The sequence below is a fragment of the Manis pentadactyla genome, chromosome 18, assembly GCF_030020395.1.
Source record: "Manis pentadactyla isolate mManPen7 chromosome 18, mManPen7.hap1, whole genome shotgun sequence".
NCBI lineage: Eukaryota > Metazoa > Chordata > Mammalia > Pholidota > Manidae > Manis > Manis pentadactyla.
The window spans coordinates 21,955,114-21,971,767 of NC_080036.1; the positions used below are offsets into that span (position 1 = coordinate 21,955,114).

General features: G+C 42.3%; 2 long non-coding RNA genes across 2 annotated transcripts in view; one reads left to right on the forward strand and one right to left on the reverse strand.

The window, feature by feature from the left end:
* Positions 1–16,654, reverse strand: part of LOC130681485 (uncharacterized) — a 203,478-nt gene that overhangs the window by 25,363 nt on the left and 161,461 nt on the right. The window lies entirely within an intron of this gene.
* On the forward strand, positions 186–12,711 carry LOC130681486 (uncharacterized). The gene is made up of 3 exons (XR_008994666.1): positions 186–285; positions 449–652; positions 12,058–12,711. It is a non-coding gene; the product is annotated as an uncharacterized LOC130681486 (long non-coding RNA).

Below are 16,654 nucleotides of genomic sequence, written 5' to 3' on the forward strand. Positions count from 1 at the left end.
AAATTAATTAAAGGAACATATTCTCCAAGATACCTTGTATAGTGTGAACATTCTAAGTACTTATCAGATGCACCTAAATACACACATGATGAAACTGGGTGTAGCCATAAAGGGTGGATATTCCTTGACCAGTGGAACTAGATGCCCTAGCTTTTCCCTGCCACAGCCTTCTGGAGGTGAGATCTGGAACACCAAACAGGAAGAGCAGGAGAGAATTCTCCAGTGATCTGTACTTGCCTTGGTTGACAGATACACTCTTTCCTCTGTGAAAAGTAGCCCGTACAGGTAATAAATCTCTTCCTAATCCAGTAACAAGGGGTTGAGTATAAACTTTGGTTTTCGGTCTCACAAACAAAAAGAAAAGTTCATGAAATTCCACATGGTCTGAAGGGGAAAGAATAGCAATCAGACATTTGTTATGATTTTTTTTTTTTCACTTGTCTGAGAGATTTTCCAGAAGCGAAGTCTTTCTCCAATGCTCTGAACATCCAAATACACAAAAATGAGCTGGGAATACTGCAGCGTTTGTGGGCAGTTTGAGGCCGACGGTGATACGTGGAGGAGGTCCCAGCCAAGAGAAGCACAGAGAAATAGGACCACAACAGGCAGAGGAAGTCCACTCTGAGGCCCACCCTCCTGCATCTTCAATCACGTGAGTCAATAAGGTTCCTTATTGTCTGTGCAGGGCTTCTGCTTATTTGGGGCCAAAGAACCCTGTCTGAAATCCTGTTGAATATATATTTATTGAAACCATAAATGGCACTTTCCTGAAAATTCATAATTACCTTTGGGAAAGGTTGATCATAATTGTCACATAATGCTGTAAAGATGCTGTCCTGTATATGCTCTTCAGAAAGGTATTTTTATACCAACAAGTTTATTTCACAACAATAACCTTATGTTCAGAGTGAGCACCAGAAAGAATGTGGGGATTATTTCCTCAGCAGCTTATACTGTATAAGAACCTTGCTAATGAGTTTGCCAGAATTACCTAAAACGATAGCAGTGACCTCTCATCTTTGATTATGGTTCTTGGAAAATCCTTGCAAGTTATATAAACTGGTCATTCACGGACTGGGACCATACGGTCTCTCTTTGAGTAACAGTTGTTCTTACAAATCCTGCGGGGATGGAGATGGCAGCAGGGGGTCGGGAAAACCCACCACCTTGTTACATATGGAAGCTATCCCAGGCACCCCAACTGCACTGCCTATTTTTCACAGCATGAGTTCACTTCCCTTAATCATACTTTATGCTCTCCAAAAATTATGTGGAGGAAGCATACATTATGTACTTAAAGGTATACCATCTGTTTTCCTTCTCTGCCAAGAGAGGAATTCCTTATTAAAATGAAAGCCTCGGGTCATCATAGGAAGCAGAAAGGTAAGATAAATGTCTTTCCTTTTTGTTCTCTCCAGAGCACATGTACAAAATGTTTCCCATGGCCATTCAATGAGACAGGTGGATACACTTAACTTCCACACACAGTGCGTTCTGCTGCGTAAAGGTCTAGCGTGGATGCATGGGACAGAGCACGGCCCGTGCCCACATCTCAACAGTTGCTGCAAGTCCCTTTTGCTCTGAAATGAGTGATGAGAGAGAACACCACTGTGAACTCTTGGGGGAAAGACCAGGGAGGGTGAGGATGGCACTCAGTGCTGAAGCTGGAAGCATTTTCCTCTTTTTCAGATGCTGGGCTCAGCTCCTTAAAATAATCTTCTCCAGCACTGACAGCCTTATTAAGAAAGACGGGTCTCCAAGGTCAACAAGTTAACCAACAATCTCTTCTGCTCTTCCTGCCCTTCACAACCCTCTCTATGCGAGAAATCAGAACTGTTCTTTCTGCATCCACCAGTGCTAACTCGCTTCCCTATTGCACGATAATTTTTAACAGTTCTTTAAAGATTTTAAAGCATACTCCTTATGAGCTGAGCTACATGGTATTGTTTCTTTGGATTTTACAAGAATGAATGGCCTTGAGTTAGGGATATGAATATATTAGGACATGTCTATATTCCAAGAGAGAAGATAAATTCATCCCCAAAACATACAGCAGAGCTTGAATCTTCCTGTTGCTGAGTATCTATCTGTCTGAAAGTTTGTTTATCAGCAGTGCCACATAGAGCAGAGAGAATTGGCAAGTGTACTTAAATCAGATGCTGCATCACCCTTTAAAAGAATATGCCTTTATGTTATTAACTCAGAACCTTTATAATTGGAATATTTTTGGTTTTGAACACTAAGCTGTGTAACTAGAATATTTTCTAATTAAGAACCTTTGAACTTCAAATGTTTTTGGTTCTGAACATATTAAGACCTTCCTTCTTCCTTCCATGCTTGTAATATATACCAGTTAGTGTTTGGGGAGAATTCAATGAAATAATACATGCCAGTTTCCTAGCATACATCCTGGTACAGAGTTGGAGATCAGTAAATGTTGTCCTTCTCTTCCTCCTTCTCAAACATAGAGAAATGATGAGAACTTCATGGGGAAAGGGCCATTTTAGTGAAAAATTAAAAGAAAGAAGAGTTTACATAGTTGGAGAAGTTGGGAATATAGGGATTTCCATGCTAAGTTAAGAATAAGCAAATTCAAATAAACATGGAAGTAAGCAGAGACCAGCAGGAAGTATCAAGATGCTGAATGCTCTTAGAAATATGGTAAGAAATGGGTAATTGGTGAATAAAATATCTCTTGCCATAAAGCAATCTTTGATCAAACTATATATTACAATGATGAGTATGTTTTACAGCCCAATGAGTATTGAGAGTCACTTTTTCCTTATGCTATGAAAATTCAAACTTGGGGATTTCTACTTGCCTACGAACAAGGAGAACCATTACTGAGGGTGGAGCCATCTATTCTGCAGCAAGGCAAGAGATGGCTTTTTCAGGTTGCCTTCCCATAGCTTAGGAGCTGAAAAATTCCAGTAATGAGCATCATTTCATGTCAAGGCTGTTCTTGTTCACAAAGCTTGCTACTCTTGGGGATATTTGATAAAACAATATGGGACGGAGCAAGTACTGAACAGGCACAGCCCAGGACCTAAGACATAGAAAATGTCTAGTAATCTGTTTTCTTGGGCATAGACTTGATTTTAGTCCTGATCTAGCAGTCCTGGCTCATCCTTATCAATAGTTGACTGAATGCCTTTGGGACAATCTTGTATGAAAAAAAAAAAAAATCTCTAAACCTTAGTGTCCTCATTTTAAAAAAAGGGGGGGAGATTAATACCTACTTCATAAAGATGCTTATGAATATATTTGAGAATATTTGATTGAATATATGAAAGAGCCGAGGCCAATCTCTGATGGCAGAGGGTGGACAAGAAAAAATGACTGTCATGATCCATGATTCCAAGGTCAAGCAACACTGTGCATTAGCGCTCCTGTCTGACCCACTACAGAAAGTCACAACCAGATGGTCTTTATGGATTCTGTCAAAGGAAACAGTTTCTTCTAATCATTCTCTCTCTTTATGGTGATGAGTGTCTTATAAATCCATTCTTTCTGACCCAGCTCAGAGAAAGCAAAGGTGAAAATAACAATTTTAAACAAACATCCTTTCACTCTCTTGGAAAATCTGTACCCTACTCTCAGCCTCTATTTTCTCATTGGTAGAATGGGGACTATAATTCAGTGAGTGCCCAAACAACCTCTCAGGTTTAATTTTTTTTCAACATTACAGTTTCCATCTTACTTAATGCTCATAAAACCCTGTAAGGAGGTATTTGCAATCTCCATTTGAGACTCATGCATAAACCTAGAGAACAGACTGTTGGTGACATAGGGGAGGGGCTGTGGGGATGGGTGAAATAGGTGAAGGGGATAAAGTTGGTGAGAATATTTGCTATCTTGATCTAGGTGACGGTTGCATGAGTATATATATATATGTCAGAATTAACCAAGCTGTATACTAAGATTTGTGCATTTTATTGTATGTACCTCAATTCTTTGAAAGAAACTGAGATTCAGAGAGGTTGCTCAAGGTCACACAGGAAATGAGTAACACAACAAGAACATGGATATAGATATTCTAACCAAAACTCTTTTTTCTCAATGAGTTGTCCCTGGACCTCAATATTCCGGGACCATTTGTTCAGGAACCTTTTATAGTTTTAATAAGTTGCTTTGAATGAGAATTCTCAGATGTGCTTTTGTTTGTTTTTAAGATTTTAGGTACCTATAACTCCAGAGTGAAAAATCTATTTCCCAGCCCAAGGCAAATTACCTTTTAAATTGAAATGAGTCAAAGGGAGAAATAAAGTGGGAGAAACCCGTTCATTGCCTACAAGCAGTCATCCACTTCTGCTCATCCATGTCTCTCGCTACTCAGCTGCAAAAAAAGGGACCCCACCCAATCTCTCTGGTCCAGATATGCCCTCATTCCCCCTTGTAATCATCTATTGATATGGAAATGGACTACTTCTCTGCATCCTATCGATACAGAGATGCACAAAGGCCGGGTGAGAGATTCTGGAAATACTGCAATTTTACCTGCAGTATTCTTTTCTGTCAATCTGATAACTATCATTTTCTTTGCTGTCAATATGCCTTACCTATAACAACCCACCTCTCTCTGATCTTTTTTTATAAACTACTGTGTCTTTAAAATTGCAAAGCAGAAGTTGTTAGAAGTGTGGGGAAGAGGAATGGATCTCAGAGACAGTGGCACCGAGGTATCTCCAGGAGTTAAGTGCACAGATCTTCCTCAGACCTTTGTAGAGGAGACTCAGAGATTTAATTTCATTCCTTGGTGCTAGAAGAAATTCGATTAGCAGATGAGAGAATTCCTGAGGTTTTATTGTCAAATGATCAGTCTTGTGGTTGTTTGTTTTATTTATTTTGTTACTGTTTTTCCTTCTCTGGAAACACTGGACTGTGAACTCATGCATAGAATGTGTCTACCTGTCATATCTTTCTCTTTGCTGCACTGCACAGAGACACAGCAGCAGGTTATTTATTCACTTCACATACATGTTTTGAGAGTCTGCTACATTCTGGGCCCTATGCTATGTATTGGAGATGCACGGATTAAGAGGAGGCACAGATCTTGACCTCAAACCACTTACAATTTAGCAGGGCCGTGGAAACAGACAACTATTGAGATGGGGCCCTTGAGTATAGTTAGAGTAGGGTGAGGGCCTCTGGAAAAAGCAAGGCAGGATATTTACAGTCAAAGCAATGTAACAATGTAAAAAAGTTCCTATAGAAACTCTGTGTTAAGCATTATGCAAAGCCAAGGTCACGCTAATTCTCTAGGGTAAAGATACTAGACTAGGAATATAGACATCTTCAGTGAGATCAGTTAAAGGTCAAAAGGCCAGGAGCAACTTGGCCTGGAATGTTTGAGTGTTACGTAAGGGTATCTCAGCATAACCCATGATTTCACTGTAAACAGCCTTAGCAAACAGACAACAACCCAGCCCACCTTGAGGGCAGGGTAGGTGGTGCAAGTCCACACCCTAAGCCCTCAATTCCCAAAAATCCTCAACTGCCTATAAATCCTCTAGACAATGCACCACCCCGGGCTCTCTTGTCCCCTCCTGGCGTGAGCCAGCTCTTCCCTCTCACTTTATTTCTAAATAAAAGTCTCTCCCTAGCTCTCCTGCCTTGGGTGTTTGCTAAGTCATTCTTCGACTCTGCAAACGAGAACCCCGGCATCACTATAACGAATAAACTCCATGCCATAGTCAAGACACATCTGAAGAACACTAGGAGGGCTGCTGATATCTCACCAAGGGAATCTTGCATCTTGTATAATGTGAAATAATGTGCATAAAAATAATGTGAAAGAAACTATCCCCAGGCAGAATGAGAATCATGTGCACAGACAGGAGACCTCAGGGAATGAGGCTGATATGATTTGGAACTGCAATTAAATTGATAGTACTAGAGCATAAACCAGTGGTGGGCTGGCAAACTGGCTCTCTGAAATACAATGCCCTGATTTACAGTGTTTGTTGATACCCATGGGGCAAATCCTACCACCATGGCTAATTTCAAGCTACCTACAGTTTGACAACTGCCTTAAAAAATTCCTGAGTATTTAATAATCGCGACTTGTGTTTGGCTGCGATGCACAATTGAAAAAAAGTCACTCTGTCCAAAGATAGCAAAATTAAGTTGTCCTAAACTTGCTTCCCTACATTCTGTGGGAACTCCAGTGACCTACCCCAGTTTACATCCCCCACTCAAGGCCTTAGTGTTTGACACGCCTGACCCAAGACAACACAGACAAGGAAGTTAACCTTCTTCCTTGTTTTCCCCAAAGCACCACATTTATGGCACTTCTAAGTAGAGAGATCTGTATTGAAGATTTGGAGCTCATGTTGTGGAAAAGCAAATAACCTAGAACTAGATAACTGACCTTGTTCTTTGCAAGTCCCTTGGCCACCCTACATGATAGAAGTGCTGGCCAGGTTTCCCTGCCACCTCCAGGTACCCTGCACATTACTCAGGCCTCTCCTTATAGGACTGGTGTGAGTCCCCCTTCCAGCTTCTCCAAGAAATTCAATCTCTCCTACTCCCCATCAGATAGAGCATTTCACCTCCTTACACTAGGCATCTTATGGCCTAATTTTCATACCTGGGGCCCCAATAGAGAATTTTGCTAAACTCACAAAACTTAGCAAAAGGTGTATTTCTGTGGCATCCTACTGTTAGACAGGAAAATATATATGAGCAGGGTGGAGAGAGAATGAAGGCCAGTAAAGCCCACTACAAGGGATTCAAAAAGTTAACCAGTTAAAACTAGAAACCCAGAAAAGATTCAGAGTTAATGAGTTAATCAGTTAAAGCTCAAAATGCCAGGAGCAACTTGGCCTGGAATGTTTGAATATTCCCCAGATAAAGGAGGGTATCTCAGCATAGCCCATGTCTTTATTGTGTTAATTATATAGACCCTGCTTATTTTTTTTTAACTTTACCTATATGCTGTTTTTAACTCCTTCAGCCCTAAGCCAGCAATTTGCAACCTGGGCAACTATTTGAACAAGCAGGCCCAGCCATAAACAATGAAGTAAAAAGCAGGAAGGATTCCATCTTAAGGATAAGATTGCATTTTAAAACCCCGCAAGTTAAGAAGAAGTAAGATTGTTAACTTACTCTTTAGCAAACAGACAATAACTCAGCCCACCTTGGGGGCTGGGCAGGCAGTCTTGTTTGATATGTTCCCAGACCAAGAAGCCGGTATCTCAGTGAGAAATCAGAGCAGTAAATTTCTTGTGTTAAGTTAATTTTAAATATTCGGGGACCACTTAACAAGTCCACACCCCCAGTCCTTTGTCATATTCCTGAAAAATCCTTAAAAGGGGGAACCCCCAACCTTTCAGGGTGTACCTCTCTCTGAAGTCACCCACATTTTCTAAGTGTGTAGCCTTAAACATTCTCTCTCCAACTTTTCAGGGTTCCTCTCCTCCCTGAGTTTGCCTGTACTTTTTCTCTCTTTAAGTAACTTTAAATAAAACTTTTACTCTGCTTCACTGCTGTATCTCTGCCCTTCAATTCTTTGTTGTGGCGGGGATAAGAACTGAGGAAAATACACAGTGCCTCCTTAACATTACCAGCAAGTAATACAGAAGAAGCAAAGATTCTGAAAATGCAGTGTTATATTTCTTATGCCCTCCCCAGTGTCTGTACACGGAAGAGTGACTTTTAAAAAAAGAATTGTTTCCCATTGCTAAAAATGATGCCATACGTCACCCTTTAAGTCCATTATATTTATAAGGAATAACTTCTTAGCCATTGTTACATTACCTGACTATGCTAAAAGTACAAGGCTGTGAGTACCAAATGAGAGAGCGAACTGGTAGATAAACATACAATATTTGCTAAATGTTATTATCTGTTGTTGGACTTCTAGATAGAGCACCTTATAAAGGAGGGTAACTATGAACTAGGCCAATGTCTATGTCATTAAAAAAACAAAAAAAAAGGGATTTTGTTTTATTTCACTTTGTTGTGGACACTTCCTGTAGACAGACTTGAAACCACTATTTTAACACGTCTTTTGCAAAGTACAACCAGTTCCCTGATCAATAAAATAATTCCTCTGCTTGCCTGCTCTGGAAACTCCCTTTCCAAGTGATATAAAACTGTCCTGTCCTTCCCAGAGAGAGTGGAACCAGCCAACAGCCACCTGGTTTGATTAAGGACATATCTTTAACAACTTGAACATTCCTGTGCTACAACTACCAAGGGACATCTCTGTTTTGCTTACAAAGGGATGGGACTTGATTGGAGGTAAGGAGGATTCTTTAGCAGGAAGATCTTAATCTAAAAATCCCCAAAGCTGTCCTCAATGAGATACTTTTTTGGCCACACACAACAGACCATTGCTTTGGGGGCTAATAGCCTGGACTGGTTTCTCCTTGGACTTTCACACTTAGCAAATGGAAGAGTAAGATGAAGTCCAAACCAAACACAAGGCCTGTTTGGGGAGTTCCTGGAAGGTATAGCTCAGTGGGGTGCCTTAGTTCCTGGTGACATTTATGCAGCTATCTGGGAAAAGACAGCAGCATAGCAATTGGGCCAGATGTGCCTTGAGACCCTCCCACACAGGGGTGGCTTTGTGCACACACATCCCCTGCACAGGCTCAGACACCGGGTGCATTGCAAGATCACACTCCAGGTTCTCCAAAGGTGCTTTGCTTGGCCGCTGGAGCCCTCAAGCAGAGCCAGGACAGCACCGTTCAGACAGCTTTTTCTTCTGCTGGAGCAGCAATCCCTTCTAAATTAAACACCAGGTGTGAAACAGGTTTTCTTCTTTATGCTCCTTTACGGTGAATAAACAGAAATTCCTGTGCAAGTGCAAGATAATCCGTGCATAATTCATCCTGGGGCTTCGTTTGCCAGATGTGCAGCCACGAGCAGATTCCCACGTCTGTGGGGCTTTGTTTCTTGGAGCCGCAATAGTCCATGCAGGCAGATCTGACCCCGGCACTAGCCCCCTCGGGGCTCTCCCTTCCCCGGCCCCCACCGCCCAAGCTCCCAAGTTGCTGTCTGACAATCTCTGCTCTTTGGCTTACACTGACTTTTCATACTTAATTTTTTATGCTTCAAAGTTAAAATTGAATTTACCTCTATAAAGCAAATGGTTCCTGTTCAGTGCAGAGGTTGTCTGGTGTTCTCTTGCTGGCTTGTGGAAGGTCTCTCCCAAGACTGAGAAGGAACTTCTAAAATTTTAAAGAACTGGCTTCCACCCACCTTGTTTTTGTGCCTGCTCTGCGCCAGGCACAGCTAAGCACTTTACATATGTCATGTGTAATCCCAAGGGAAGATGAAGATCAAATGCTTCCTCAGTACCATCTCTCCAGAGAAAGTCCTTCGGGGAGGACCAGGGGCTTTGCTGGAGGTTGGGTGGGTTTATCTTGCTGTCCCAGTGTTCCCTAGCTGTGTGACCTATCAGTGCCTCTGTTTTCTCATCTGTAACATGAGCAATCATGGCAAGCGTTGTTAGGAGGGTCAAAAGAATACATGTAAAGTGCGTAAAGCAGTGCCTGAAAATAGTGACAAATAGTCGATATTTGGCAAATGTTCTGTAGTGCTGCGTTACCCTATTTAGTCAACCCTGAAAGCTGCCGTCAGTATCCTTATTTTCAGCTACAAAACCTTGAATCTTGGGTGTGTACCATGTGTTAAACTAGAATCCCCACTAAATTCATAGGCATTATGTCTGAATTCAAATTCTGAGCCTTCGGGCTAGGCTATTCTGCCTGTCTTGCTGATTTTACTTCCTGCAAATTAACCTCACAATCCTGTATTTCAAAACTGGCAAGGAAAGCAACAATGAAACAAATGGTATGCAGCATATAACTCTCACTACTGCAACCTCTGTCTCGTTGGGATGGGTGTGTAGTTATTCTTCTAATGTCTTGGCAATTTAAATAATATTTTGTTTGTTTGGATAAAATGTTTCCATGCCTTTCCAGAGTAAGGTCAATCCCCCATAAAATGAAATTGTCTGCTTAGCCACATTGGTCATTTTCTTGCCTGGATATCACAAGTGTGATTTCAAAAGGATGCTGGCTAAGTATAGTTGTTCAGTTCATCCTTCCTGGGGATATTAATAGGGACCTATTTGGCATTGTTTCCTCTCAATGACCATTTCTAATCCCTCACTTCCTTTCCCCTAACAACCAACAATGACCTTTGCATTCTTGATTCTGTGTCACTTGTTTCGGATTTCCCCTTTAACATTCTAGCAATCAGCACATGAAAAGATTTCACATGTAGAATGTCCACGGGATACCAATTGGGCCACCTATCATCTCTCCCCTCAGACTGGCTTCACTTTAACGACCCAAGCTTCAAATGAATATGAACACCACCCAGCTTATTTAATGCTATGTAAATAAAATCTGTCCGAAATACATAACTTGAAGAAAAAAAAAGTTCTCTAAAGTCTCAGAATGAAAATTCACATCGATTCCATGATGCTTACTTCATCCCAGTTCCATAGATTATGGAACTGGGGTTTGGAGATGTTGGGTACACTATCAATTAGCCACAGCTTCTAGGTGGCAGAGGGGCCCCAGTCAGCCTGGCTCCAGTTCCACAATTTCCCTTCATGAGAATGCTACTCACTAAGGTCGTGGGATTAGCATGGGTTTCATTCTTTTAGAATATGACCCTGTGTTTGATTCTGTGAATAAACAAAAGTAAGAATTCCCAAACTTGTAGGGAATGGAGGGAAGGGGGCACTGTTTTTTTTGACTTTGCAGATGGTGAGAAAGACTGACTTCTACCACAGAAACAGGGAGGGGTAGAGCCCTAGCCTCTTACATCTCTTTCATATCATGCTATGCTTACCAGTGAAATCTGCCTCTATAAAATCAAACGAGGGGAATATGCTGCACCATACAGGGGGGGGCCCTTGGCCTACAGGAATGCAGAAAGACAGAGGGAGCCTGCGAGTTGAAGCCAGATGAACCTACCCCCTACGTGACTGCTGCAAGTCAGTCGGACCCAACTGACTTTCCCCATCACTTCAGCATAAAGTGAGGAATGCTGCTTACCTCTAAGAATGGATAGGGGAGCTAAAAGAAATACAAAGTAAAGTACCTGGCATAAAGTAGGCCCTCCATACTTTTTAATTTCGTGTGCCTGTGACTTGCCTGGAGTCCAGAAGACACTATCTGCCGAGGATCAGTTTGGTTTTCTTACCCAGGACCTTGCCGTCAGCCGCTCCTGTTCGGCATCCCTATTGTCTGCTCTGCCCAGAGCACGCTTCCTCTGGGAAATGCTCCTTCCTCCTCCTTGACCTGTGATTTGAAAGGCCCATCCTTGTTGACTGGGCCAAGGGTAGGCCGTTATTTGAATCAGAGTATTTCCCTAGGAGGTGGAACATGAGAAAATCTCGGATTATTTCCCCATGCGGATAAAGTAGCTCTGAATGAGCGGATGAAAGAGTCTCTGAGGCCAGCTGCTCGCTGCTTCTTCTTGCTTTCTGGAAACTTCCCATACCTCATAGTCCTGCCTCCTCTCCCAGATCCTTGTATGGTCTAGTACACATTTCGTTGTTTTAACATGCAGCAAAAAGAATCTTAAAGCAGTATTGTCCCCAATCCTTTAAGATGGATAGTAGTTTCACTTACTAAACAGAAACACAAGCCCAAAGGGGTTGACAGACAGACAGATGTCTGGAAGCTAGTCGGGGGAAGAGCTGGGATTCCTACAGGTCTCTTGGAAGGCACAGCCCAGGGGCTTTCACTCATGCACAGGAATCCTACTGTTCACCAGAAGACCCCAGGCCACTAGTCTTCCCTGCATTCTTGGCTTTCCAGGAACTCTCTCCACCCTGCTGCCTGTCCATCCTGAGACTGCATCCACGGGCCCCGCCCATGCCCAGCACCAGCTGCTGTCTGACTGCTGTTGATCTGTTCCAACACTTGAGTCTGGCTGGGTTCAGCTCTCTTCTGAGGATGACAGGGCGGAGGGCTTTTGATTCTGCTCCGCCTCAGGCCAGGAGCCTCCTGTCGTAGGGATGGTATCTTACTCAGTTTGCTTCTTAGGGGTCTGACATATGTATCACGCCGTATCTTTCCTGGAATGCAGGACTGCGAACCTGGCAGGTGATGTGCTATGCCACTGAAGGAGAAGAAAAGATGCCTCTTCAATTCCGGGCAGTAGGGCATGATGGGCAAGGCGACCTCGGCTGAGGCCAACAGAGCCCATTCTCTGAGTCTTCTCTCGGGCACCCCACCACCCCAAACCCCTTCAGCCTAACATTTCAATAGCTTCCTCCCAACTTCGGAGCAGTATTGGAATAGATTAGACTTTATCTCAATTTCAAAGTCCTGCCCTCCCTCAAGGAAAGCCCACTGCGATAATTTTATTCTTCCTCATCTCTTCTCTGCACCACTACTGGTGGAACAAGTAGGACAAAATAAGAACAGAATGAGACGACCCCATTTAATGGAAGATTCCTGTATTGGAAAACCAAGTAAAAGGCATGAAAAAGTCAAACACACTGTGTCCTGTGTGTAGCCATCATAGCCATCGTCTTATTAATGAGAGGAGGTATTTTGCAATTTCCACCTGAAAGTTCTAGAACATCAGATATTAAGGCATCCGTTTGACCTTAAGCAGAGGTCCTCTATTCTTGAAATCCTGACTCCTCACTGTGAAGTCAGAACCAAAGCCCTCGGCTGCAGTCTACAATGTACAATGTCTTTGCACTGAGCTGCTGTCCTCTTTATCACAAGTATAGCTAACTCATGGCTTCAGTGTTAACATTGCTCACAACACAAAATTTCAAGGGGCAAAGACTAAGAAGGTGGATGGTGGAAGGGTTGCCATGTCAAACTACACACAGCTGACTTCTTGCTGAAAAGGTGCCCCTGGAGGGAAGTTAGAGATAGAAATCTATAGTCTGGCATCAAAGCGAACACACATCATTTCGTAATTAATTTGGAGAGTTGAGAAGCAGCATTAACTATCGATTCCAATTAGCTTTGGGGTCTAAATTAATTGTTTTCTTATTTGAAAATTCCTCAGCTAATGCCTAGAGGAAGGAAGGACAATACCATGAGACCACGGTATGGAATTAGAGCAGGAACTCAGAGGATTCCTCCATCTGATTTTGCAACTGCTCTTCTGATGGCCAACCCACCCAATGTTATTTCTTCCTGACGTACAGAAGGTCCAGGGATCTTTGGCCATGCTGCAGCCAGAGTCCCAACCAATTCTCCAAATCACTTTGGATTTGGTGGGTTTTGTAGTTTAGAGAAAATTTACACATGAGGGATAGTGAACATTGCAATTAGATGTTTGTGAAACAACTTTTCATACTTCCTAGGCTCTGAGAAGAACTATATTTGGAAGAATATGTAGGTGTCTGGTGTCTTGATGGTTGATGAATGTAACGTGGCCCCTTGGCTTCTAGGATGAAGTGCACCCTGCCCACTGAGGCCCCTACAGTTTTACCCAACCAGACCTGTAGCCTCTCCATAAGCCCACTGACCCAGACATTGACTCAGTGAACTTCTTCTAAAGACCTTTATTTATGGCTTACAATTTATGGCTTATTTCTCCCCTCCAATTTACCAGTCAGGGATCTTTTCCACTTCTTTTGTTTCAAGATAATAAATTGGTCCCAAACATAATAAATGATTAGATATCGACACTTATCAACTTGCAAATACTTACCTTTGTTGAGGGAGAAATGGGTTTTTGTACAGCTTCTAGGACTGACCTTTTTCTATTAGGGGCCAAGCCAGAAAACTGAAACAAAGAGTTCATCCATATATTAATATATAAATGAAATCTGAGGAACAAAATATTAGATTCCTGCCACCCTGGGGAAAAACCTACCACAATGCTCAGGGAGAATGCAAGAGCCAGACAGAACACGGAGGCAGGTAATGGCCAAACTGAGCCTGCTGGCTTCCCTTGCAGAGATCCCTCAGAGCAAATAAGAGCCTTGTTTCTTTGGGCATGTGCTGCCAGGAGAGACAGAGAAACTTCCAGAAAAGGCACTGTTCCACCTCCTATAGGGCTCCCAGTGGCAGTGTGACAACAGCTAATGGAATTTTCCTGGCTGGTGGGTCTGAACCGGCAACACAGCAGGCAGCTTGTTTCTCTGTAATACAAAGTCACCCAGAGCTGCTGACCCCCAAGGGAAACATGGAAGGGCTAAGTGGACTTACAGACTGGAAAGCAACTAGAAGTGGCGTTGAGAGCACAGAGTATGGGGATGTTGCAACCACAGGCAAGAGCAGTAACAAGTGCCATCAATAGGGTGGCCTGTACAATGCCAAGCTCATCAGCAGAGAGAGTCAGAGCAGGGGTCGGGGACCAGGAATGGAGAAGGAATAAAACTCCGCAACTAGAGGCTGGCAGGACCACCTGTCTCTTTAATGATCCAGGAACTTGTATCATTCCATGGGGAAACTCAGGAAAACAGAACAAAGATGGAACTGAGTGTTTATTAAAAATGACTGAAGCCAGAACTGGACAGTGGATGTGTTAATATTTTAATTGTTGGAGGATCAGCCTATCAGGCAGAATAAATCTGAATGGGACAGATCAAGGGGTCTCGGTCAAGGACGGATAAGCTGAAGGCTCAAAGGGGAGGTCAGGCTCAGGCAGAGGACAATTTTCCAGGAAGCCAGTGAGATTTAACCCACAGGGGCACACCATTTCAGGCCACACCAGGACCTTTGGTCTCATTTTGTACTTTATCATTTTATATATTTTTTTCTTTAAAAGGGCTTCACAAAAATCAAGATCAGCCTCTGAGCTCAAATGCAGAAATTCAGGGAGTATAAATTGGGACTCCTACTTCCTGTCTACAACACTTGATTGAGAATTTCAGGTTTACTTGGTTTCTGTACCACTAGCTTCATGAAGTTGGGGATTTTGATTTCTCTGTGTCTCTGTCTATCCCTTGCACAGCGTACAATTCTTGGTACAGAGTGGGAGCTCAAGTAAATTGTAAAGGAGAGAACAGGCTAGGGCAGAATGGTCAGAAATGGTTTCTTGGGAGAAAAAGGCTTACATCAGTTTTGATATTAGCATTCAGATGTCTGAGAAGTAACAGAATGCCAGGTGGAGGGACTAACAGATTGCAGGAGGTATATGCAGCTGGTGAGAATGGGGGGCTCTAACTGAATGCCCTCTAGTAATGAAAAGATGTGCTCCTGATGGGTGTCATATTCTAGAGCTTAGCATGGTCAAAAAGGAGATTGATCGAAAGACTGAACCACAATATACGTAATCTTTATTATCCACTTGGGGAATTGAGAAAATAGGACAGAGAAGCCTTAAAATACCTTTCTAGGTCTCTATTTCGGCCACGCAGCTTTCAAGAAAATAATTCAATAATTTTCCCTGGGGAATCAAAATCAAAAGGATAGATGAAGAAATGCCTAGATTTTCAAAAGTGGGCATTGTGTTTTATTAAGGAAAAAAACTGTGATGTATTCAAGGCAAATATCCAGGTGAAGGCTATGTTTCCTTCTAAATTATAAAACAAATAAAAAAATAGAAAGGATGTTGTGTATTTTGATGTATTGAATTGCTTAACTTTGCTGACATGGCCCTGCTGGAGATTCATCAGTGCGTAACTGAGCAGGACAGGCTCTGCCGGGGGCTTCCCCCCAGTGTGGAAACCCAGCCGTCCCCTCACATGCGCACCCTCCCCACAGGCACATGATTTCATTGATGGGTTCGTACCAACTAAGAAAACAAAACAAAAATAAAATGAAGAAGGTGTATGATTCTTCTTTAGGCAAGTTTTCTCAAAAAGGAGAGGGACCTAAACCATCGTTCAAACTCTTGAACATACCTGGACTGACAAGTTAGCCCCGAATAAATCCTAAGAGATTCGAAAGGCACATTTCCTGCTTCCCAGCAGATGCATTTCAGGAGAGAGCTGATACTGTGACAGGAAAATGTTCCCAACAGAACAAATGAAGAAGTGTGTGTGATTGTATGCTGAACGTCTACATGTCCTAAGACACATATAGTATTTTTGCTCTAAGGGACATGGCAATCATTTAATGCTATAGGAAAAAAAAAAAGATGATACTCTGCCCTATCTTATATCACTAAATCCTTCACACGCCACAGTCAGGAGAAAATGAAAACAAAAACCAAAAAACTTTGCCCTCTGAGAATTCTGAGATAAAACAAAAATAACAGGGTCACCCTGAATGGCTCCGTTTCCCCAAATAATAAACCCTTGACTATTTCCCATTAACCTCAATTCACATAAATGAGTTGCTCTTGTTTGACAGTGAACAGACTAACATAAATATAATAGCCTTGGGACTTAACTTTTATTTTGCTTTCAATACTTATGTTTTTATTTGGTGATGAAAAACTTCAGTGTTTTCAGTGTTTCTGGCATACACTGAAAAGAAACTTTCTTACTCTTTCTAACTCTGAGTCATCCTTTTAGGGTCATTCCTGGAGGTTCCACTGAGATAAAGTCCATCTGAGTCCAAGCAAAAATAATTTATCCTCTTTCCTACCAGCACATAATTGGATACATGTAATTTGTAAATATAAGCAGGCCTAAAATCCTATTTAAATAAGGCAGACAGATCTACTATTAATGAGCAAAGAATATGCTTCACATGCAGAAATCAGATCTACAAAGAACTCCCAAGAAAAAGCAGCCAATGCCAGCCCCATGTGGATGAAGTTT